Here is a 24,434-nt window from a genome sequence, read left to right as displayed (position 1 = left end):
AGAGGGAGGTCAGAAGCCAGAGAGCCGGAGGTCCGGCCACAACCACACCAGCTTTCGTGAGCTGGTACCCGCTACTCCTCCCCGCCCCGGCAGCGCCGGCACAGTTCGGACGGGCGGCGGGATGGGGGCGGGCGGTGGTTTGAGGGCGCGGCGGCGGCGGGGGAGGAGCGGGGCGGGCGGCACGGCGATAGCGCTGACGGGCAGCGGCAGCCGCTCTCAGTCCCCTCCCCTCCCCGGCGCGCCCAGCCCAGCCCAGCCCAGCCGGCAGCGCGGAGCGGAGCGGGCCGGGCTGGGGATTCCCTCCCCGCGCCGCCGAGGTCGCCATCTTCGCCCCCGAGCTCGCCTCGGACGCTGCCGGCCAGGCCCCCCGGGAGCCACCGGGAGCCTGCGCCGCGCCCGCCCGCTGCATGTGACCGCCGGGCGGCAGCGGCCTCCTCTCCTCCTCCGCCGATCTCGGCTGCGTCCTCCTCCGCCCCCGGCGCGGCGGGGACGGGGCGCGGGGCGCCCGGCAGCGGGACACGGCGGTGCGGGGGCGCGGCGGGCAGACAAAGGAGCGGGCGCCGCCGTGGGCAGCGGTGAGTGGCGGGGCAGGGTGCGGGGACCCCGCGCTCGCCGCCCTCCCCTGTACCTGCCGGCGGGCTGGGCTGCGCCGCGGCCGCTCCCTTTCCCCGGGGGGCCGAGCGGAGGGATGGGGAGGGGAGGGTTGCGCTGCCGCCGCCGCCGCCTGGGACAGCCCGGTGTTTCCCGGAGCGCCGACCCCGCGGCCGGGAAGCGGCGAGTGCGGGCCGAGCGGGGTGCCCGGGGGCGGCGGGGGCCGGTGCTGGGCGGGGCGTTGCGGGGGAGGCTCCGGCCGCGCTGCTCGGGCAGTGCCGCGGGCGCGGCGGGGGATGCTCAGCGGTCATCGCTCCTGGCGCTCGGGCAAAGAGAGGAGCGAGCGGCAGCACATTTTCTGGTGGGCGATTAAAAAAAAAAAAAAAGAGAGATGAAGAGGGGTTGTTTTTTCGCGATTTTGTGTGTGTGTGTGTGTGCGGGGGTTTGATTTTTTTTGGGGGGGGGGGGGGGGGGGGGTGTGAGGGATTTGTTTGTTTGTTTGCTTGCTTGCTTTTTTTAATGGTCGTGTTTCCCCGCTCCCTCGTTTGAGTGTGCGGCGGTAGGGCAGGTGCTGCTGGGGTGCTGCTGTGGGCAGGTGGACGAGCGGCGGGGCAGCGCGGCCTGGGCTCGGGCTGTGCCGGGGTTGGGCTCGGGCTGTGCCGGGGTTGGGCTCGGGCTGTGCCGGGGTTGGGCTCGGGCTGTGCCGGGGCCGGGCTCGGGCTGTGCCGGGGCCGGGCTCGGGCTGTGCCCGGGCTGTGCCGGGGCTGTGCCGGGGTTGGGCTCGGGCTGTGCCCGGCGCAGGGCGTGGTGCCGTGGCGGGGATGCCGCGGCGCCTCCTCCCCTCCCTCTCTCGCACCCCCGTCCCCGAGCCCCGCGGCGCTGCCCGAGCGCTCCCAGGCCGCCCGGGAGGGGAAGGAGGAGCGCTGGGACACAACAGCTATGAATTTCGTGCGCGCCCAGAGAGGTGAATTAGGATTTAACGCGGTGACTTGTCTTCTGGGTGTAAGCGTGCGGTTTTGAGGCAGTTGCTCCGTGTATGTGGCCGTGTGCTCTTACCGGAATTATACCCTTTCTCTCCTAGGCCACGAGAACGTGAGGCTCTGTGACTTTGAACTCTGAAGCTGGATATGCATTAAACTGTAAGTCTCCTGATTTTGTTCCTGAACTTGAATTCATGAATGAAAGGAGTAACGATTTCATGTTTGTGAGACAAAAACTGGAGAAGTAATTTAAGTGAAACCCTAAGCAGGCTTTTCCCATGCCCATTACGAGCATATGTCCCTCCTGGACTGTGATAATCGGTCAAAAATAGAAAAGTAAAGAAAGTCTATAAAACCTGGGGAAGAGGTTGCCTTAAGCTTGAGTTGTCTTAAACTCTTTCATTAGGTATTGTTTTGGTGATTGGTCTTATTTAATCCTCAAGGGCTGACAGTCACCTTTTAAGGGAACACCTGTAAGCGTAATACTAGTACGTTTCCCTGTATTTGACTGAAGTAATTGAGGTTAGATACTACTTTTTCCTCACTCATAAGCAATATTTAGTCAATTATTTTGTTTAGGTAATAGTAGCTCATTGAAGGTACAGATACATTTCTGAGAGTTGTTTTTTACGATTTTGAAACATAGATAGGTTTTTGAAAGATGTAATAAAATACTAGATTTCTACTATAATAATGTTTTTTTGGAAGGCAAATGGGGCTGTTGTAGATGAAACTGCAGAAAGTGATCAAGCAAACGATTACAGCCACTAATGAAATAAGTAGGAGCTCAAATAAGCCAAGAGTTAATTCACTGTATAAATTTAGTATGTACATAAACTGAATTGTGTGTCAATAGATGCATCACTGCTCTGTTAAATCTGGTTTCTCCTATTAGCTTGGGTGATAAACTAGAACCTGGATATAGTTTCTGTATATCTAGGTCGAAGTTGTATAGCTTAGAAATTACATCATGCAGTCCAGAAAATATTATATGGCATTTCTGCACTGGAGGAACGAAGAACTCTGAAACTGTTGTTGTGCGTAGCTTGTCCAGAAACATTACAGCTCTGTCGTGCGATATCTTTTGACTTAAAGGCTGTTTTGCTGAAAAAGTAATTGTTGATTTATTTATGCTGTCATATAACCAGATGAAATAAATTTGTTGTAAATTTGCTGGTAATTCTGACCTTACAAGGGTGTTGGAAGTTCCACGGTGGCTTGACATGCAGTCTGTGGGAAGCCGTGTGGGCATGTTGGCTGGTCAGGATAGGGAAAAGACAGTTATAAGTGTTTTGAACGTCCTATCATAGTTTCTGCTGTCCAAAAACCAAATTGAGTTGATTTAGAAACGGGAAAGGGAGATGAGAAATTGAGTGTCTTTCTAAATATTTTACCATGCCTTTTTTTGCCTAAATATCAGAGCTTTCATTGCAGTGATAAAACATTAACCCTAGAGTGGTGATCATGTGGTATGGAGGCATTGCAGTAAACAAGAAGTATTAAATGTCTCATTTCATATCTTTCCCCAACAAGAAGTGTAAATGACACTGTCCTGGGTTTCTGGGAGTAATGGTTTGTGGTGGTGAAATAATGCTATTCAGGAGTTGTTGCTGTAGTTGATTATCCACTGGGGAGGAGTCTGTGTAACACCTGTTAACTTGACCAAGATTTTTAGAGCAAGCTTGCACAAACCCCTAAGATATTTGTGCCAGACCTTCTGACTCCCAGAGGTGGGATGTGAAGGAGTTTCTTCTTTTACCTCTTTAGTTTCTTCTTGCTAGAATTATAGTGCACTGTTAGAAAAATACTTTTTTTCTGTAGAATTTTTTTCAAACTATTAGGAATATCACTGAGATATTTGCTTTGCTTAATGTGATTTATAGACCAACCTTTAGGCATGAAGCATAACGTGAAATTAAATTAGTTAATAATGTAAAAAAAGCCCCCAGTGTTGAAGTACTCCTTGGAAATAACTCTCTTGCTGATTTTTTTTTTTTTGGGTGGTTGTTGTTACTTTCATTTTCAGTGAACTTAGCTTGATGTGAAGTGACAAATTAGGTGTAAACTTAGCATACCATATTGCTAAAAAAAAAATCTCATGCCAGTCTGTTTTGCAAACTCTGTCATGCTTCCTGTTAGCTCTGGGCAGAAACCCACACGATCCTTGTCATTTGGATAAAATTCAAATGTAACTAATTTTTACTATTTTTTTTGAGTGATACTTTGACTCTTCGAATTAGTTCTCGGTAACTCAGTTGCAGCTCTTGATTAGGCTTGACAGGCTGAGCCCAGGTACTTAAGTAGCAGTTTATCATATAGCTAATTACTGCAACACATGTTTTTATAGATAGGGTTCTAGCTGATGTTATAGAGTGTTGCCTTGCGTAAACATAGGTCTGAATGGCCCCGTTATCTTTGGTCCCTGCCATACCTCTGGGTGTCTGTTTCCCGTTCTACACCTCTGTGTGCATAGATAGAGAAAATGGATGAAGACTAGTGTGGCCCTTCCTAGGGCCTTGTTGTACCTCTCTGTGTCACATTCATCAAAGCATGTTTGCTGGTAACTGCCCTATCTGTTTAACATCAGTCTTCTTGTGTCTCCTGGTTTCGATATTGACCTTTAAAGGGGATAAAGAGTTTGAAAAGAACTTAGGGTGTTGTGAAAGTGTTAGTCACTGTTTTGATGCTTCAAAAGTGAGAGAAATGCTTTCTTGTATATGTTGAAGGTATAGAGAAATGGCTGCTGTTTACCCCACAAACATGGCTGAAACGTATAAATGCCTGTCTTCCAATGCAATTTTACCAATTTTTAAAGTATATTTAACAGGGTTAACATGAAGGAATTTTTTTTTAATATCGTAGCTGTCTTGCTGTATTACTTTTGCATTAAAAAGTACTGAAGCAAAGTGTACACAATGACTGCACAAATAAATGAATTTATTTTTTTTTTAAAGAACAGATTTTTGAATAAACTAGACGGAGATTCATTAGAAAAGGATGGACATGGTGTTCCTTCCTGTAGCCAAGCCTGGGAGGAAAATAAAGGGGAGAGGAGGAGGAGAAATGCTGCTCTGAAAGATGCTGATCCTGAGAGAGGTGGATTGGATTTCTTTTCCTTTAAAAAACTTCAGTAGATCTGAAGAGAGGCTTGTGATTATTCACAGTCACTTGAAGGTTTAATGTAATTTTGATGAAACAAGTCTGTCTTACATGATTAGTATCTCTTGTTTTATTGTGTGACTAGCAATGGTGTTAAGAAATAATGACAAATTCAAGGAAGGAGCAACCTGAAGCAAATGGAAGAGGGTAGGGGAGCAATCAAACAGCTGCACTGAACATGTTGAAGTGAGGGCTTCACATAAAGGGCAGATTGAAGAGGAAGTTCAGCAGCAAGAAAGCTGACTGTTAGTAACAAACTAATGTAGGAAAGTTAGGCTGGTGAGTGATAATGAACTCCTACAAGGGAGTCTGTGTTCAGTGAGTTACACAGATGGGTAACTGTGCCTGAGCACTCCTTTGGTCTCTTTCAAGTTCAGTGTTTTCTGGGTGATTGTAAGTGGATGTGTGAGACGAAACTCCCAGTCCAAGGGTAGCTATTGTTCTAAGAGGGTCAGTAGTTTCTGTTGACCACCTAAACATCCAAGAGGAAGAGGAGCTCTCTTGCTCATATACAAGGCACAGTTAAGGGAGTGCAGACCTACTTCAAAGCAGTCTTACATATTTCTTGTCAGCGTCTCATTAACAGAAGGGCTTGGAAAGGAGGTGTAAGGGGGAAGATGTGAGGTGTCAGTGTGATCGTCAGCAGGTTTTGCAGGCTTCTTCTGGAAACATGACTGAATTGTATTAACTTTCTCTTCTGGTTTAGTTAGCTTTTTGTCCAGTCAAATTGGCAGTATTTCTTGTGAGATGTCAGAGGGAGAACTCATACCTTCTCTCTGCATGTGCAGGAGTGGTGCATGGGAGAAAGCAAGCTGCTTACAATTGCACTGCCTGAAGAGCTAGGAGCTGCTGTTCAGCTTGCTTCAAAGTTATGGCTAAGCTATATTCAACAAACTACTGAAACGGGTCTCTGTGGGTTGTGTTCAGTGGATGGCTTACTTATCTGGCTGGTGTTGAAAGTAGGGATCACTTTATAGGCCAACATCTAGTAATGTCAAAGTTCTGTTGGGTTGCAGTTGCCCGAGCACCTGATCTGGTACTGTGGTAATTAGAAAACTGTGAACTCAGTCTTTCACTGAACAGAATTTGAATCCTTTCCCCACCATTTGTAAATTGTAACAGAAGCGTCGTGGCCCAGGGTGAGGTTTGTCTGCACTATATAAACCAATACCTCTGTGCTGGGGGAGAGGTGCTGGAAAAGAAATTGCGATTCATCTTCATAGTAAAGGAGGAAGTTTGAGCTAAACAATAAGGGGCTTGTAAGGGCTGGGAGAATATCACACATGGTGATGACCACTGCGATCCAACAATTTTTGACAGCTTAACAGTTACATTACTTAGAGTTGCACTTTAGGCAAGCAGGGGTAAAATACTGTAAGTATCTCTGGCCATTAAAGCTAAAACAGAGAACGGTTTGTTTTATCAATGTATAAACAGTACAAGGACAAAACAGTGCATCAACCAAGTAGCTGATTACAGACTTTATCATTGTTTCCTGGATGTTTTGGTATCTTATGCTTTTTTACAAATTGCTGTACAGCTCAACCTGTTTTTTTTCTCACTGTACGTGCCTTGAACTTTATCAGTTGCTACACAGAGTTCAGAAATGTTTCCTTAAGAAAACTTTCTTTCCATGAAATAGAAAGTGTTTTGTCATCAAAGCCTTCGCAGTCAAAATCCCAATTGTCCTCATAGAAAAAATGTGTGTCTACCTTTTCAATGAGGTTTGTAATTTTTTACTTTAATTTAGTGCCTTTTCTATCCCAAAGTACTGGCCTATCATGTATGGGCTTGATATACCCTTCCTTTTTGGAAGGGGACTTTCTATCATCTTTCTTGTACTCACCCACTGAATTTGGAGGCCAACTGTTTAAGTCTTGTGTAAAAATAGGACTCCTCTAAATTGCATCTGGCTTCCTTGTCAAAACCGTTATATTACTAAATACTGAAATATTATATGCAGAAAGTGCCTTGTTACATTTGTTGGTTGCTTTTATCTTACAGCTCATTTTCACTAATTCTCGTGCTGACTCTTTTAATTGGCCCCACGTGATGCAGCTATTAGCATCAAACACCAGTTGCCAAAGCAATTCCACCTACTCCTTTAAAGCTTCCCGAGAACTATTTCTCACTTGAGCTCAACTACCTATTTCCCCTTTTAACTCTTCAAGTCAACGGTATCTTGCCCTGACTTTTTGCACTAAAGTTCTTTTCTAATAAGCTGAGTTTTATAAGGTTTGTTCTGCCTTGATATAATTAAAAAAATTGAAATTGATGTAAGAAGATTGTTTTAAGTTAAGAGTAATTCTGTTTATTTGAACTGTGTAAACAGATCTTGAGATACAATAGAAGCTGTTTCCTCCAGCCAAAAATATGTGTAAGTGTTTCAGAAGCAGGAGTTTACCCATTCTGTTTGGTGTTGATCTGTCCAAGAAGTCAATGTACAATGGACTGGAAGAGAAGTTTAAAAATACGTGTTTTAAGTAACCTCTAATTTTTAAGCGGAGAGAGGAGGGAGCAGGGAATGGTCACTCCATACATTTTGTTAATGTATTTACTGTTTAGTTGGGACACAAAGAATCAACAATTGTCATCTTTGCTCCCAGTCCTTTGCCCTCTATGTTGTCAGGATATGTACATATTCACAGTAAGATGATCCTTATTTCTTGAGATTTTTTTAATTATTATTATATATTTCAGTTGAAAACTGTGATAAATTAAAGGAAACTGCAGCAAGGGCAAACCCATTTGGGAGAAACAATAGGCTCAGGTCTGTTATAGTCCAAAGTCCAAGTGTACCTTTTAGTTAAATAGCATATAGTATATAAATTAAGAATTCCTTTGAAAAAAATACATTGTTCTGAAAGTGACACTTCTATAGAGAGCTACTCAAATATTGACTGAGATAATGAATGATTCTAGATTATGCTTTTTATACTGTATATATGCTATTTCTTTTTTCAAATTATTAAACTTCATTCCCTATCTTTCAAGCACAGAAAGCATGATGTGAAAGCTTTGTTGCTTTATTTCTCCTGGTTGAGGTCATAATAAGATGTTTTTGTCAGTGTTCTTCTGTACAGACAACTTTATCAAAACTGTTTGTGACTCGCTGTCTCTTTAATTGTAACTTATTTTGTGTTTGCATCTATTCAAAGATGCTGAGGGCATTTCAAATGCCATACTGTTCCAAAATCCCAGGCAGCAAATTTTGCACATCACCATGGTAATGTGTGTGTACACATGTGGGAGGAAGGCTAAAGTTGGAATCTGCATTTAACAGAATCTGTTAATATTACATATGCTCAGTGGCACTAGCACTGCTTGTTCTTTGACGTAGATATGTTCTTTGCTTAATTAAAAACAAAGTAATATAATGGGCTTAAAACTCCCCATCGTCCTTTTTTTAATTGTTGGGTTTTTTCTTTTTTTTTTGCGATTCTGAAACAAATCCACTGAAATAATCAGATATGTGGGTAATTATTGAATCGTCTTTCTGTTCGGAAAATGGCACATGATAATCTTGAAATATAGCAAAGAAATTTCAGAAGTTCTTTGTTCCCTCTCTGAGAACTTATGGACAGGCTTAAGTCACTGTTTTCCAACTAGAGCTACCTAGCAAGGACACTTACTACTGATAGCACGTCCTTGTGATTTCTGCCAACTTACTGTGAATGTTTAAGGTTCTTGATTTTTGGGTAAGCCTATCTGGATGCTTTTGTACATGCAATTGTTGCCTCAGTCACAGAATTAGTTCTGAAGTGTCATCAATACTAGTTTGTTTCTTTTTTTCAAAGAGGAACTGTTTTGTGTTCTGCAGTGCTGAAACTGGTTCTTAATTGCCCTTATTCAGTCAGTGCTGATGACAGAGAAACTTATAAATGCCTATGAATTTATAGGAAGAGTGGATAGGAGTGAAGTTAAATCTGACTTTTGTCTCTTTACTACTGTAGTCTAAGTAAACTGGAGATATAAATATATTGGAGGCTTGGATGAAGAGTGATTTGTTTTTTCCATTACTGTATTGATTGTCTGAAACCTCTAAGTAGGAGAGCTATGAAGGTGGTGAAGGATGTAGAGTGGAAGCTGTATGAGGAGCAGCTGAGATTTGGTTTGTTCAGCCTGGAGGAGAGGTGACTGAGGAGAGACCTCATTGCAGTTACAACTTCCTTGTGAGGAGAAGAGGAGGGGCAGGCACTGATCTCTGCTCTGTGGTGACCACTGACAGGACTGAAGGGAATGGCCTGAAGTTGTGTCAGGGGAGGTTTAGGCTGGATATTAGAAAAAGGTTCTTCCCCCAGAGGGTGGTTGGGCACTGAGCAGGTTCCCCAGAGCAGTAGTCAAACCTGACAGAGTTCAAGAAATATTTGGATGATACTCGCAGGCACATGGTGTGATTGTGGGGTTGTCTGGTGCAGGGCTAAGGGTTGGACTGTGATGTTCCTGGGGGTCCCTTCCAACTCAGGATGTTTTGTGAATCTATGAAATTTTGATGAGTTGCAGTAACTTACTAGTTTAAAAACACTGACCCACTGGCATTGAGAATTACAGAGGCATTGATATGGGTTCAAAATGTCAAGTCATGACTTCTGTGTTAGATGGCCTGAGGGGGTGGGCTTCTTCACGCTGTCGTTGCATAGGTAAACCTAAAACAAAACCACCAAGAAGGATGTGGAGTTAAAATGCTCTTGCTGCACGGGAGTTCAGATGACTCAGAGGAGGCTCATGAGAGCTGGCTGTGCCACCAGCAGAACAGAGTCATTAGCCTGGCGTGACATGAACCGTCAGACTGTCCTGAACTTACACGCTCGTCTGTAGATCTGAGCCATCTGTGTGTGCACTCGCATTACTTGGAGTATTTTGTTTTTACGATGCTATTCGCTTGTTGTACACAATCTGTCATAGTAATAACGCTTATTGCCGTGGTGTTCTTCCTTCAAAATGCCAGGCCTCCTTTCGAGAGCGCCAGTGTGGGAAGTGATGACTTTGACAGTCTTTGCCTTAAGAAAACAACTTGTGTTTTTTCAAGGTTGTTTTTGTGAAGGCTGAACACTGTAGGCAGGGGAGTCATTTGTATATCTAGTGACTTGCTTGAGGAGGAGAGAGACGTTTAACGTCCGCTGACAGACTATCGCTCTTCCCAGTTCTTTAAAAGACAAAACTTGAGGGTCAGTAGGACTTCAAACAGTGGTTTGGGTGCGATTTTTTTTGTTCCATTGATTCCCTCGGACTTCTATTTCTGTTGTGTGCAGCATTTGTAGTAGCACACAGGTTGATTGCCACTTGGGTGACATAAAAGAGACAGTTAAGGGATTATTCATACTAGAATTTGAAGGAAAATTTAAGTAAATTACATCCTTTGCCTGATACATCAGTGAACCTGCCATGGCAGGTTATCAAAGTCTGTATTGGCAGCTGTGAAAACACAGTAACTGCTTCTGAAAAATATGCTAAATGCACCTTCCTCCCACCAAAACTCCTGATAGTCTTAGACTCCTTCAACTGTTTCCTTACAAAAAAATCGAAAGCCTTTATGGTAATAATCTGAGAAAGAAGCACTAGGGCACAGATACTTTTCCCTTCATTTTAGGAAGGCTTAGCCTTTCAAACACTGTCATGCATACTGAGTGTCTCCATACTAAAAATTTAGTTGGTCTAATTAGAGTGAAATATTAAAACATTTCACTCCTTATGTAGCTGAATTTCTGTGCTTCCAGCCTCTGACCAAGGTATCTTTCAGTCTTCTCCTTAGTGTATTCATGCAGCATTGTCCATTCATCTTCCAAGTAGACATGTGTGTCACTGATGAGCCAAGGAGTTTCACTGGAATAGAGAAGAAATAGGAAAGCCAGATACCAGCACAGATAAACATGACTTGGAGGTCAGTCTTCTAGGTGTCTGACACCTACTGGTTTCCAAAAGAATTATTTTATTTTTTCACTTTTTTTGTCCTCAGGGAGATTTCTGGATGCCAACTGAGGTAAATGAGAACATTATAAAGGATTGAAATGTCTTAGTCTTGCTTTCTTCTAAGGATCTCTTGGAAAAAATGTTTGAGGTGGGGAAAAGGTGTTCAGAGATAAGTTGAAGCAGGCTGCTCTCCCAAGTCCTCTCCTAGGCTAAGTTGGTGAATAGAGTTTCTTCCTCCTAAATACATATCTAACTGTAAATTCTGTCTCTAATTTGTTCTGTAAAGGACTCTAATTTTCAGATTTATGTCCCTCTGATAGGAATAGGAGAAAGTAAAATGAACTTTTATGATTTTTTTTGTTTCTCAACTTACCTTTAATGTTATGTGCCTTATGGCTCTTTTGGTGCCAAATATGCACAGCTCTGAACTCACTGACATTTCCTGACTCTGGTACACCAATTCATTTAATAGAGCCATAATGAATGTGAACAGTTATAAGCTTCATAATGAAATAATAAAATGTGCTTTACTGACTAACTCTAATTTTCTGTATGTATGTGACTTTGCCATTGGCTCGAATAGGAGGATGGTTGTAAATCTCTGTGTATATACTATTTATGTCTCTGGGGGTGAACATTACTTAGCAGGTGCAAGACTAGTCCTTGGTGTTTTTCCCTTTCTGTTTTTAATAGCTTGCAAAAGGATGAAAAGGTTAGATGTTATAATGAAGACTGTAAAACCCAATATAAAATTTAGGTTATCATTTTCTTATGGATAAACCAGTGAAACTACTAGAGTTCACTGCTTTTTTTTCTTTCAATGGAAAAGACTGAATGTTCGCAGGCTACTTAACTAGTTGTTCATGTACCTTAAACTTATGGTCTCTTTAGCTTAGAAAATAGTTTTTCTTATGACACAAATGCATTTTTAAAGCTTACTCTACATGTGTAACGTTTTCAAGTTCTGTATCAAATTTCAGCCTGTTTTGTGTAATTAGAAAACAACTTAGGAAATGTTGTGGGGCTACACTGATGATTTTCCTCTCTGAATCTGATACTTAGGAATAACAATATTAATTTTCTCAAGTCTGTTAATGCTTATGATGCTTCTGTAGCTGCCCCATTAAAATACACTTTTTTGGCATTTAGGTTCTCTAAAATAATGTGTGTCTCCTCAGTAGAAGCACTGTAGATATTTCACCTTTCTAAGGTAACCTGTGTCTTATTTACCATATTGATTTGTACCTTGTCATCTCCGTTTTCATACACAGGTTTCGTAGTGAACTCCTCAAAAAAAGGCTAATATGACTTTTAAGCTGTGATGGACTAAGACAAATAAGAAATCATCTGACCAGATAATATCAGGATGAAGATAAAATGACCTGCTAGTGTGGCGACGTTAGTGATTTCTTGTAACTGGTTAAATCAGTAATTTAATTATTGCTTAGAAACGCAGGCTTGAAAACAAGGCTTCAGACAGGCATAAAGCTTCAAATTCTCATGCAAATGATAACACTTAGACAATTGCTAGTTCTAACTGACTTTTTTAATGAAAGAGTGATGTGGGCAGATCTGCAATAAGCTGTCCAGACTTAACAGAAAGTGGGCACGGCTTGATTAGTAGTGTGCCTTGGCAGTACCTGCAAACAGCCATTCTTTCCACTCTGCTGTCATTTAATAGCCTTTCAAGCCAAAAGTCTACCACTTATAGAAATGGTTTTGTTCATTAAATTCTCCACTGGGATGTGGGCTTCATTCACATGAGACTCCAAATAGCTGTGACATGATAACTTACAACCACTGGTCCACATCACCTCATTTGTGACAGACTTTTCAAAATGTTATGTACAAGGATGGCTTTCATTGTTCTGTCCTGCTGCTCTAACATCATGGCCCTAGATTTCTAATGCTACAATTTAGGAAAGTCCATAAGTCTATACTTAGTCTAATTTTCTTTAAGGAGAGGGGTAGAGGAAGACATTCGTCTTAGAAGTTGTAAATACAGATACTCTTATTTTTACCCTTACCTCATTTGTTACATGTTGAAATTGTTTATACAGAATTGCAGTCTCTACATGTTCAGGATGTTACGTATGCTATCAGTGTGTTCTTGGTGCTAACATCTCATAATGCTGAACTGTCTCAATTTTCTCTTAGTAAAATTTCCTAATATGGATCTTTCTCCACTTTGCTTTCAGTTGCATTGCATTTGAGTGAGGAGGTCTTTGCTTAACTGCAGTTAAACTGGTTGTTTCTCACAACTATATATCAGATATTGTCTACAGAGTCTTGAACTGGAAGGTAGCTAATTTTCAATGACAACTCAGTTACAAAATTGACACCTGCTCTCAAGGTGCATGTTTGTGTTGCTGGCATTAAGGGGTTTGTTTGCTTTCATATTGAGGTTGTTAAGCAACCAGTGTGGTATCATGTGCTCTAAGCTGGTTGCTCGGTTGTTTTGTCCAAGGAACAACTTATTATGGTATTGTTGTCTTACCAGAGGGGAAAAAAAAAGTCATCATATCTCTATTTACAGGTATTCTGAATATTTTACGTAGTTTATATAGCTTATGTGGAGCCCAAGTACCATGCTGTTGAAGTGTTTTTCTTGTGTGCTCTGTTGCTTTGCTCCAACTAGATGTCCCATCTTTGGGATCTGTAGCTCTCCAGCCCTCATCCAGCAACTCTGCACCTCTGCTAAACTTATTGTTCTGTTAATTAAAGTTTGCTTTTGTCTCCACTTCATTACTCTGAGGTAACTAAGAATAAACAAAGAGTAAAAACCTGTTGTCTCACTCCTTAGCCAAAGGAAGGAGACTGGAATCTCATACTTTCTGCAGAGTCTCCTTGTGTCACTGTCAGGACTGTGCAATAATCAAACATTATTTTCCTGAAGGCAGTTATAGCCATTTCTTAGTACTGTTTCTTTTAGTAATCCATCCATGTGACGTATTTGTTTTTTGAACACCCAGATTTCTATCCTCATAAAAAAGGTTCTCAGAGTTCTTGACATGTAGTGCTGTTTCCTCCCCAACATATTTCTTTTGTTTTAGCATTTTTCTGCATTTGTAGTCTATTTTACTTGCTCTCATCTGCCTTAGCTCTTTGTTTCTGGTCCATAATTTTTCTGACAATCTTTTCTGAAGACTATGTAGGTAAAGATAAAAACCCCTTAATTTTCCTTTTTAAATCTGTCTTATGTCAGTCTGAGAGAAAATAGAAGACTCAGTTCCCTAGGTTGTGAACAAGGAAGGGCTGAACTATGACAAACAAGACCCCAGTAAATGTCAGCAAGCAAATGCCTTGCCATGTAGCGTGAAAATTAAAACATCAGGTATCTCAAGTGTAGCAGAGAGGTGGGGCTTTTTGTTTGTGGGTTTGTTTTGCTTCTTTTTAAAAATAAAGTCTACAAAAACACTGCCCTTCCTAACACAGGAAATGCATAAAATCTAATTTGCTGCTGCATTTACCTTATTTTTGCGTGCACATTTGAAGTGTGAACTGGATTGTTTGGGGTTTTCAGCTTTCTGTGCAGCTTCTGTCTGTTTTGAAGCCCACTTCTGATATATGAATGGTGTCGTGACAGTTTGTCATTACAGGTGGATGCTCTCTAAACACAGGCTGTTTTCTGATTTATTGTGTTTGTGTTTTGGGGTTTTTTTTTGGATACAGGTTTAACAGCAGTAAATAATCTGCTACCACTTCAAGTAACAGTGATTCTTCTTGTGTCTCAGAGCCAACTCTTATGAATGTGTTTCCTTTCTGTTATTGCCTGCAGTACTTGTAATCCATCCTTCCTTTAACTGAGAACTGCTGAACTTGGTAACAGATGTCGTGGATGATAACTCAATAACAAACTTGTTTGCTAAGCCTCACACACTTCATGAGATTTAACTGCCAACACATTTTTACTGGGACTTAGTACAAACTAGTTATTCCCTGAACTACCTGGTATTACCAGTAATCTGAAGTCTGATCATTAAGAAAGATTACCTAGCTAATCTTGCAACAACAACAATAACAAAAAATTGGAATATATATCTGGTTCAGGGCCTTTCCACATGCTCCTGCCAATATTAAAGTCTGAGCCTAGCAAAGAAAGCAACCAGAGCTAAGTAGTTACTGCTTTTGCACCCTTGCTCCTTATTTACTTTGTATAACTGTCATATGTATGTATATATATATATATATAAATTATTTATGTCAGTGAAAGTTTCTTCCAACACTGCTGTGAACAAGGTAGCCTCTAATCCTTGAATTCATTCATATATGGAAGTAGCTCTGTCATTCTGACATCTGTGGTGCTCTGCAAAAGAGAACTGTTGGAGAAACTTTTGACTCTTCCCCCTTGGTAGCTGTTTTCTTCCTGGAAACATGAACTTACATTGCTCTTCATTGTGAATAATTTGCATTAGGTGCTGTAATACATGATCACTTATGTTGTTTTTTTCTCTTTTCCTTGCTCTCCAGTATTGGGGATCTCTTTACTGAATAACTTGCTGCTTAAAGAAAGGACTAGAGTAACTGAAGTTGGGAAAGTCAGGTAGGTAATACTGTCACTTTATATTTCACATTAAATGTTGATGTAAACACAGATGACAGATCTATGAATATTCGTTGTGATACTAAAACCATCAAAGCTTGATATGGATTTTAAGCTTAAGTAGATTGGACCTGGTTTCATGGCACTTTTTGTGAATTCTAAGCAACATTTCAAGTGCTTGGTGAGAAGCCCCTGATAAGAAGTCCAGCAGACTTATGATAAGCAAATGTACTTTGTGCTCATAATAAAGACAGATTAATATTCATATCTAATTGACACTAATTTTGACAGGAGGTCCAGGTATAATTAATTTAACAAATTGTTTTTGTCAGCATTGTCTTATTGCCCCAACATACTCTGGTATTCATGGTACGTGCAGCCACATACACTCTATCTAATAATTTCCTTCCCCAATATTCTTACCAAAGTAATTTCTCAATGGATTTGTTAATTACATCCATTTCTATACCTTTGTTTCAAGTAAGCTTCTAAATAGATCTCCGATATGTAACTCTTAGATAAGATGACAAAATTCTTTTAGTGATCTTTGTGTAATACCTTTCATGGCTTCAGTAATTTGATTTGTGATGTCATATAATATGCTATTGTTTGTCCTGCTTTGCACTGATTTTAAGGACCCATCCAACTTTCTTTCCTTCACTGCTTTCTAATTCCCATCAAGTATGCATGCTTTGGTGTGGTATTAAATAATCTGTATGAATGGTCAGTGTTTCTAATCAGTTGAATTTGGCTCCACCAAAATTCTGAGATAGATCTGTTCCTATTTGACTTTAGTAAGTGATTATGATTGCAGTACATTTATGTGGGGGAAATGGCTGTGAATTACGTGAATACTGATGGAACAGTTAAACCCTGAAACTATTGCTGGTTTCTTATATGAGCTCAGTTCTGTATAGCAACTTTAATATTAGAGGCTTGTGGATTCTGCTTTGATACTGTTTTCTTGTTTTTGTCTAAAAATCTCAAATGCACTGTGGAAAAGGATTCTGTAGGGTACCAGTACTTTAGGAAATGTGCATAAAAATCTCTTACACGTGCTGTTTCCTCAGAAAGAGGTGTAACTTTTGGAACACACTGCACAATTCTCCACATAGTGTTTTGCAGGCTTTGCTCTCAGCTTCATTTCTCAGGAGCTACGTAACAAGTATCTTTCTATTTTACCTTGCTCTTTGTGCTGCACCCTTCAGGCAGTACATAATTCTCTTTCCCTTCCCCCATGTTTCTTTGACAACTCTGGAGTGTTTTCAGTGCAGCTGAAGATACCAGACATGTTTGGGCTTATCCTTCATGTTGTGCACTTCCTTTCCATTATCACCTGGTCTTTTTAGTTCTGATTTCACAATGACTTGTAAAATGTTACAGCTAGAGAGGCTGGGGAAGAAAGAGTATGCATATGAATTTGCCCTGGAGAAGTATGCGGCAAGGAAGTGGTTGTATTACCAGCACGTGAAACTGAAGTGTTTCCCAAAGTGGGAGCAGGAGCTGCAGCCTCTGTCACTGGCCCTGCAGTTCCTCCTCTGGCTTGCTTCTCGCTGCTGTGGCTCAGGAGCATCCCCAGATGTTTATATGCCCACCCTGTGAAAAAATGTTCCGTTGCAGAATGAGGATGGGCTGTGCAGGTGGGCAATCTCTGTCCTTGAGACTCTGTCAGGACAGCGGAGAGAGAAGAAGGAAATAGTAGCCTAATCATGTAATTTTTAAATAGTTAAATAATTTTAAAAACTACCAGCCTTGTAAAAATCCACAACCAACCCTCCCCCCGTAAAGGTGGATGGAAGGGGGAGAAGGGAAGGCAGGCAGTTGGAGTAGCATGTGTAGGGATGATAAGGGCAGGTACAAGATGGTGATGTCTCTTTGAAGAAGAAGACTAAGAGGAAAAGAGGAGCAATATTTAATACCAGAGGGGAGATGGGACTGTATTGCAAGCAGCAGAAGGAGACCACAGGCGTGGATGAGGGCTGATGCAGGAAGACCAAGTGGGGAAGAGACAGGACTTCTGGAGCACTGGCTCAGTCAGTGGTGATCCCCACTGGAGCTGGAGCAGGCAGGAAGCAAAGAGAACTCCACAGGGCAAAAATATGTGTATTTCATTCTTGTGCCAGAAACAAGTGAAGTGCACTGGGTGTTCCCAACCTGTTGGCTGCCCTTTCTGTACGTGCTCCAGGAGTGTCTGCAGGAAGCTTCAATCACAGGTCAGGAAGTACAGCCTTCCTGACTTGCCTTGCTGGCAGCTATGAAGTTGGTGAGAGTAAAATCTCCATAAACATCTTACATTATGCCCTATTCCAGCCTAAAAAAAAAATAAAATAGTCCTTTTATCCTTAGCCTTAAGTCCTAATAAATTCTCTTCATTTATCTTAAGTTTTTGAGGTTCAAACAGATAGATTGTAAGACAGTGATGCAGGGCAGTGCTCTGCCACTATTTCCTGCTGCCTCTTTACCTAGAACTCTGAAACTTTTCCTTCCTCTGAGCCACTGCAATTGTGTGGTTGGATTTGCATCTTTGTTCACATGCCAATGTTTTTTGTCGCATGACTTTGACCACGTGCTTGGTGGATGTACTTCCAGTCATGTGAAGTAGAAGCATTAAGGCTTGTGGCTCTTCTTCATAGTTAGTATATTCCTCATCTGGTCTTGTGATACTCTGAAACATATACTTTCCAACTGCTTGGAGCAAACCTAGAGAAATATGGGGGAAAAAAATATAAAAATAGTGTTTTCCTCAACTCTTCCTTTCTAGTATTGCTAATTCACTAAGGTTCTATAATAATGGGGTGGCAAAAAAGATGGAAAAAAATACCTTCTGGAGGTAGTGTCAAAACGGTAGTGAATTTTAGATAAATGCTTTTACACCAGGAAATTACTTGAGTTTGTTGAGGAAGCCTTTGTTCCACTCGTGTCTGGCACTAAAAGCTTGTGCAACATTTCTGCAGTGCACTCCTGTAGCCAGAAGAACTACCTAAAATGTTAGTGGATTGTTTGTGGGTTCTGTGCACATCTTGACACCACCACAGAAAAGCCCCCATATCTTCAAAATCTGAATTATGTGTTTTCTGTTATTTTGCTTTTGTAGTATGTGGTTTTCAAATTCGGTTCATGGTCTGGCTTTTCTGAGCAAGATTTTAATGGATTTCAGTTTCTTGTGTAAGGAAATGTTTAGACTTCATCCACTATGCTATCATCAATTCTGTATGATTCCAATTTTCAATTTAATAATTGGTTCATAAATTTGGAGCCATGCCATAAAGAGAAATTTTATTTCATTTATATAATTGAAATTTAGCTCAGTGCTGTTCACTTTTAAGGGCAGAGGAAGAAAACTCACATAAGGTGTTGGATTTCAACATTTTGTTTCATGAAGGGCCTTTGTTTTTCAGTTTAGCTTGACTTCTACGTTTAACTCCAGATTTCTGATTGTTGCATTAATTCTGTAGAATAACCCTGAAGTAACACCGGTGTAAAACTGTCCTTCTGTTACTACCTTTCAGATGCCCATTTGTGCAAACACATTTCAGTACTGTTGTCTCTTGTACTGTGTGTGTGTGTATCTGTCTGTCCTCCACTTCCTTCATCGTTAAACTTTTAGGTCAGAGCACTGGGGTGCAGCTGGATTATGTGACTGATGCAGCTTCTCACATAGGTCTTCAAAAGTGGTTTTTTGTTTTTGTTTTTTTTGTTTGTTTTTTTTTGTTTGTTTGTTTGTTTGTTTGTTTGGTTTTTTTCTCCCCTGAAGTATCATATTTGCATTTTGAGGTAGAACACAGCTGATCTAATTGACATATATTAGTGTAGAAGCCCCCAGTGCAATTTTTGCTCTCACTTTTCGTAGCGAGGTGGAACATGAAGCACAAATTCTCTGAAGCTTTGTGCCACTGGAAACCATAAAACAGGGGAAAGTTAGGAATCAAAGACTGTCAGTAAGAGAATTGAAGTCATGGAAGCCAACTTTCATTACACCTATCTGTATGAAGAGAACAGTAAACAAAAAGTAGGAAAGAAAAGTGTGTCAGGAATGTTGGTTGATGTCTAAATTAGATACTTAAACTGGTTTGTCCTCCTCTGTGATGTAACGGGGAAGATAAGGAAAGCACAGGGCCCATGAAGAAATTATGCTAGGAAATAGGCCTGCATGATGTTCAGTTTCTGTAATTTGAAATATTGAATATCCAACCTGAGAGATCTTTCATTTTTGAGGTTTTATATTTAGGCTTCTAACTAGCTATAGAATGTACTTTATGATGATATTTAAGTATCTCTAACAGATTGGGTGGATCTCTTCTATAAGATTTTTTTTTTTCCTTTCTGGAAGCACAGTCATATGCTGTAATCTTTTCCTTAAATTGGCTAATCTTATATACAGTGTGAACTATGGCATCCTGAAAAACCCATATGTGCTTCCTGCTCTCTAACACACACTACCCTTTGCAATCAAATTTTTGTTTTTATGTAGGAAAAAAATGTGCCATTTTCTAATTAAAGGCACAAAGCCTAAGAACCCTAAGAGTATAATTCTGACTCTTTCCACCATGAATAATCACATCTCCACAGAAAATGCCCCAAGTCCCTGTAATAATGCTTGGGACAAAGTGCTGTCTGCAGAGAGAATGCCAAGGACAGTGTCCTTGGACTACTTGAACGTTGGCATCCTGTTTCCTGGGAGAGCCCAGGCTGAGTGTTAACAGTCCTTGTCACAAATTGTTTAGCACTTACTGTTTGTCTTGTGTACATCAGATTTGTAGTTACCCCCCAGTGTGTGATACTTATTCATTCAGCAAAGTTACCAGACGTGTTATGCAGTCAGATTGCTATGGGTATGAAATAATTAAGGAACCCTATTCTGCAGCAAGAAATTACTTGAAATATTTAAAACCTAGTAAGTTAGGTAGCTCAGAGGCAGAGAAGAGCTCCTGTAAAGTCTGAGAAGCTGAATCTTTACAGCAGGCTGAAAGTGTGCACAAGTGGAGGAGATCTGTTTCCCTTAACATACCTTAATGTTGTTTTTGAATTCTGGGTTGGACTTCGAACCATGACAGCTGTCCATTTTCTTCAAAGGAAGGAGAAGGATAATATTCTCTCCTATGTGAATGATCTAATATCAAGAAGAAAAGAGCAAGCCATGAACAGACTTGTATTAATGGCAGAATTTAACTATCAGGTTCATCTTTGCCACAGAAAATACTCTCACACTCTGTCTTTTGGACCAACAGTTGCTACAGCACACTGAAGGACATAGAATAGATTATATTCTCTCTTTGTTTCTTAACATTATGTACAATTTACTGAGTACTCCCTTATTAGGAAAAGCACTTTTAAACTGTATTCCTTAAAGGAATGACATGTTCCGATAAGCACTTGTTCAGAATTTTGACACATAGTTCCAAAATACTGTCTTGAAAATCTTGTTAAGATTAAATTTTGGACATGCAGATTTCAAAGACTTCTTGCTTCCTTTCTGTCATTTCATAGATGCCTAATTTGCATGGTTTCTCATGTCCAGAATTGTTTGGTTGAGCTGCTCTCGTGCCCGGGAGAGACTGATCTGGTTTATTGGCATATGCTTCATTCAAATCATATTGGGCTTACCACAAGCTATCACTCAGTTATGTAATTTTCTTTTTAAAAATATAATCAGTGAAGCAATTCCTCTCTGCTCCTGAGTCCTTAAACATGAGCTACAGCATTTTTCAAGAATCTGATTTCTTCTTTTGACTGAGGCAGTCCAAAAGAAGCACATCTTGCCTTTAAGTCTGTCTTTGTATTGAAATGTATATCAGTCTTTAATCCTTCCAGTCTTTCTTCATTCTCAGTTATTAATCCTACCAGGAATGTTTTCTGTTACTGAGCATACTGGGGAGGAAAGGTAAATAGGCCAGTATTTCCATTATTCCTGTTGCATAATGGATCCATACCTCTTTCTGACTGTGTTATGCATGGCTGACCTTTCGTTTGGGACTAGTTTGTTAGACTTCATTTCAAGTATCTGTCAAGTTACTTTGTCAGTCACAGACTCACAGAACCATAGAATATGCTGAGTTGGAGGGGACCCATAGGGATCAAGTCCAACCCTTAGCCTTGCACAGGAGCATCCACAAGAGTCACACCATGTGCCTGAGAGTATCATCCAAAGGTTTCTTGAACTCTGTCAGGCTTGGTGCTGTGACTACTGCCCTGGGGAGCCTGTTCAGTGCCCAACCACCCTCTGCCATCCTGTCACATAAGAAAAGCAGCCTTTCGTCTTGCATGCTGCAAGCTCCAGCAGAATCTTCGTGACATCCAGAACAAGTGGTGGATCGATCTAGCTGAAAAATTCAATTATGCGCAGATTCGGGTGATCACAGAGGATTTTATGAGGCTTTGAAAACAGTGTACGGACCTACACAGCGGGTCCAAAGCCCTCTACTCAGTGCAAATGGTCAAATGCTTCTGAATCTTTGGTCTGAACACTTTCAGACTCTTTTCAGTACTAACCATGTAGCCCAAGACTCAGCAATTCAGTCCATCACACAACAACCCGTGAAGAATGAATTGGATATTGCCCCTACTATGGGAGAAACCCTCAAGGCCATACAGCAGGTGAAAACTGGCAAGGCAGCTGGGGTTGATGGAATCCACCCGAAGTCTGGAAACATGGGGACCTTGCATTCCATGCTAAATTTCACGAGTTTGTGATGTGCTGTTGAGAACTAGGCAAACTACCATCAGACCTTTGTGATGCAGTCATCATCACTTTGTATAAGAAGAAAGGAATGAAATCAGACTGTTCAAATTACCGTGGTATTACTCTGCTCTCCATTGCTGGCAAAATCCTGGCAAGAATATTCTTGAACAGACTAATACCCGCTACAGCAGAAGGAATTCTACCTGAAAGTCAGTGTGGTTTCAGAGCCAACAGGAGCACCACAGACATGGTGTTTGTCCTCAGACAACTGCAAGAGAAGTGCAGGGAACAGAACAAAGGTCTCTATGTCACCTTTGTTGACCTCACCAAGGCTTTCAATCCTGTGAGCAGAAAAGGTCTATGGCAGATTTTGGAACATTTAGGATGTCCCCCCAAGTTCCTTAAAATGATCATCTCACTCCATGGGGATCAGCACGGCCAAATCAGATATGGTGATGCTCTTTCTGAGCCCTTTCTAATAACCAATGGTGTGAAACAAGGCTGTGTTCTCGCTCCAACCCTATTCACAATCTTTTCCAGTAGGATGCTCCAAAGGGCCACGGCAGACCTCGATGATCAGGACGCTGTCTACATCCAATACTGTACTGATGGAGGCCTTTTCAACCTAAGGCAACTGAAGGCCCACACCAAGACCTTAAACCATCTTGTCTGGGAGCTGCTTTATGCTGATGACGCCGCCCTTGTTGCCCACACAGAAGCAGCTCTGCAGCGTTTAACATCCTGCTTTGCAGAGGCTGCTGAGCTTTTTGGGCTGGAAGTCAGCTTAAAGAAGTCAGCTTAAAGAAGAAGTCAGCTTAAAGAAGTCAGCTTAAAGAAGACAGCTTATCAACCTGCACCTCAGGAAGTCTTCCATCATCCCCATATCACCATTGGCCAATCAGAGCTCAAATCAGTCCAGCAGTTTAATTCCCTAGGCAGCCTCATCTCCTCAGATGGTAAGATTGACGGGGAGACAGACAACAGGTTAGCAAAGGCATACAGTGCCTTCAGAAAGCTTCATAAAAGAGTTTGGTGAAATAAACACCTGAAGAAAAGTACAAAGATCAGTGTTTACAGAGCCATAGTGCTGTCTACTCTCTTCTATGGATCTGAATCATGGGTCATCCACCGCCACCACCTGCGACTCCTGGAACGCTTCCATCAACGCTGCCTCCGAACAATCCTAAACATCCCCTGGTCAGATGATGTGACCAATCCATCTGTTCTAGAACAAGCAGCAGTCACAAGTATTGAGGCCATGTTGCTGAGGACACAGCTGTGCTGGGTAGGGCACGTCTCCAGGATGAAGGACCAACCACCCCCTCCCTAAGATCCTGCTCTATGGTGAACTTGCCACTGGCTGCTGCAAGAAAGGAGCCCCAAAGAGGAGATACAAGGACTGCCTGAAACAACATCTCAACCTTGGCCATATTGATCACCATAACTGGTCTACTCTGGCCTCCAATCAGGAGGTCTGGAGACACACCATCTATAACGCTGCTGATGCCTTTGAGAATGCACACAGGATCACTCTCGAGGAGCAAAGACAACATAGAAAGAATCGTGTCTTGTTGATACCACCTGAGGAATCTTTCTGCTGTGCCTTTTGCAACCAGGCTTTTCTATCTCACATTGGTCTCTTTAGCCACCAGTGCACTTGTAGCAAGTGTGGGTAGAGTCCTTCCCCAATCTTTGTTCGCGAAGCCCAGCCATGATGATGATGATGAGTTAATGTGAGTGAATTAAAAAATCAGAATGGTAATGCCAGCATAGATCCCCTTTTAAGAGTGGTTTATTCAAGTTAATGCCAGTATTATGGGGAAGGTGCTTTTACTGTGGTAAGGAGGAAATGTGAAATACCTTCTCTTAAAGAAGACTGCATGGGTCTTATTTGCTGTAGTATTTATAGATAGATAGATACAGATATGAAAACATATTAATTGCCTTATGCAGAGGAGGTATTGGAGGCACATAGAAGCATTGTAATTAATTATTGGGGGGTAGGAGTGCCAGAGGAATTGTCTGATTTGTAAAACAGCAAGCCACATCTGTAGTTGAATAGCACCTTCATCTCAAAAGGTCTGTCAGGCTTTGAATGAAAACTGCTGAGTGCTTGGCACTTCTGGAAATCTAGCTACCTAACTTTCCATTTGAGTTTTGAGATGCTTTTAACATAAGGGTCCTAATTGGAATGCCACAAGAAGACTGCTGTATTGAATGTTTTCTGTCTTTTAATGGACTGTGACTTAACACATAAATGAAAAGCCACACATTGACATGAATCTCTAGTCCCAGCTGATTTTAAAGTGCAGATCTAGTTTTTATACAGATGTTATTATTTGATTTATCTGTTGTAGAGCAAACAAACTCATGGAAGATAACTGAAATTTCTTGTTGTTAACGGAGTTCCCTTGGAAGAAAAATGTGATTTACTGTCAAAATTTCATTATTTATCTTCAGATAACTCAGTCTAGAGAATGATTTTGTCATCAACTGCTCTCTTATAAATATGATGGTTCCTTTGTTTCTGTACCCTGCTTCTTCTCCTCAATATCTCCTGCAACTGTCTTTG

General features: G+C 41.4%; 1 protein-coding gene across 5 annotated transcripts in view; it reads left to right on the top strand.

Annotated features, from left to right (window-relative positions):
• The first annotated feature begins 250 nt into the window (after positions 1 to 250).
• CDC42SE2 (CDC42 small effector 2) overlaps positions 251 to 24,434 on the top strand; it is an 83,172-nt gene continuing 58,988 nt past the window's right edge. The window contains exons 1-3 of one of the 5 annotated variants that reach the window (XM_027714423.2): positions 251 to 575; positions 1,673 to 1,730; positions 15,111 to 15,183. The gene's annotated coding sequence lies outside the window, so the exon portion shown is untranslated. Of the gene's footprint in view, positions 576 to 875; positions 953 to 1,536; positions 1,556 to 1,672; positions 1,731 to 15,110; positions 15,184 to 24,434 lie in introns of those variants that run through there. The other 4 variants (XM_027714424.2, XM_027714425.2, XM_027714428.2 and 1 more) reach the window with 4 other exon arrangements.

Source organism: Pipra filicauda, unplaced genomic scaffold (assembly GCF_003945595.2).
Source record: "Pipra filicauda isolate LSUMZ 115617 unplaced genomic scaffold, ASM394559v2 scaffold216_size1298047_pilon, whole genome shotgun sequence".
In the NCBI taxonomy this organism is placed as follows: Eukaryota; Metazoa; Chordata; class Aves; order Passeriformes; family Pipridae; genus Pipra; species Pipra filicauda.
Note: the sequence above shows the minus strand (reverse complement) of the source record. Positions and strands in the feature narration are given on the sequence as shown.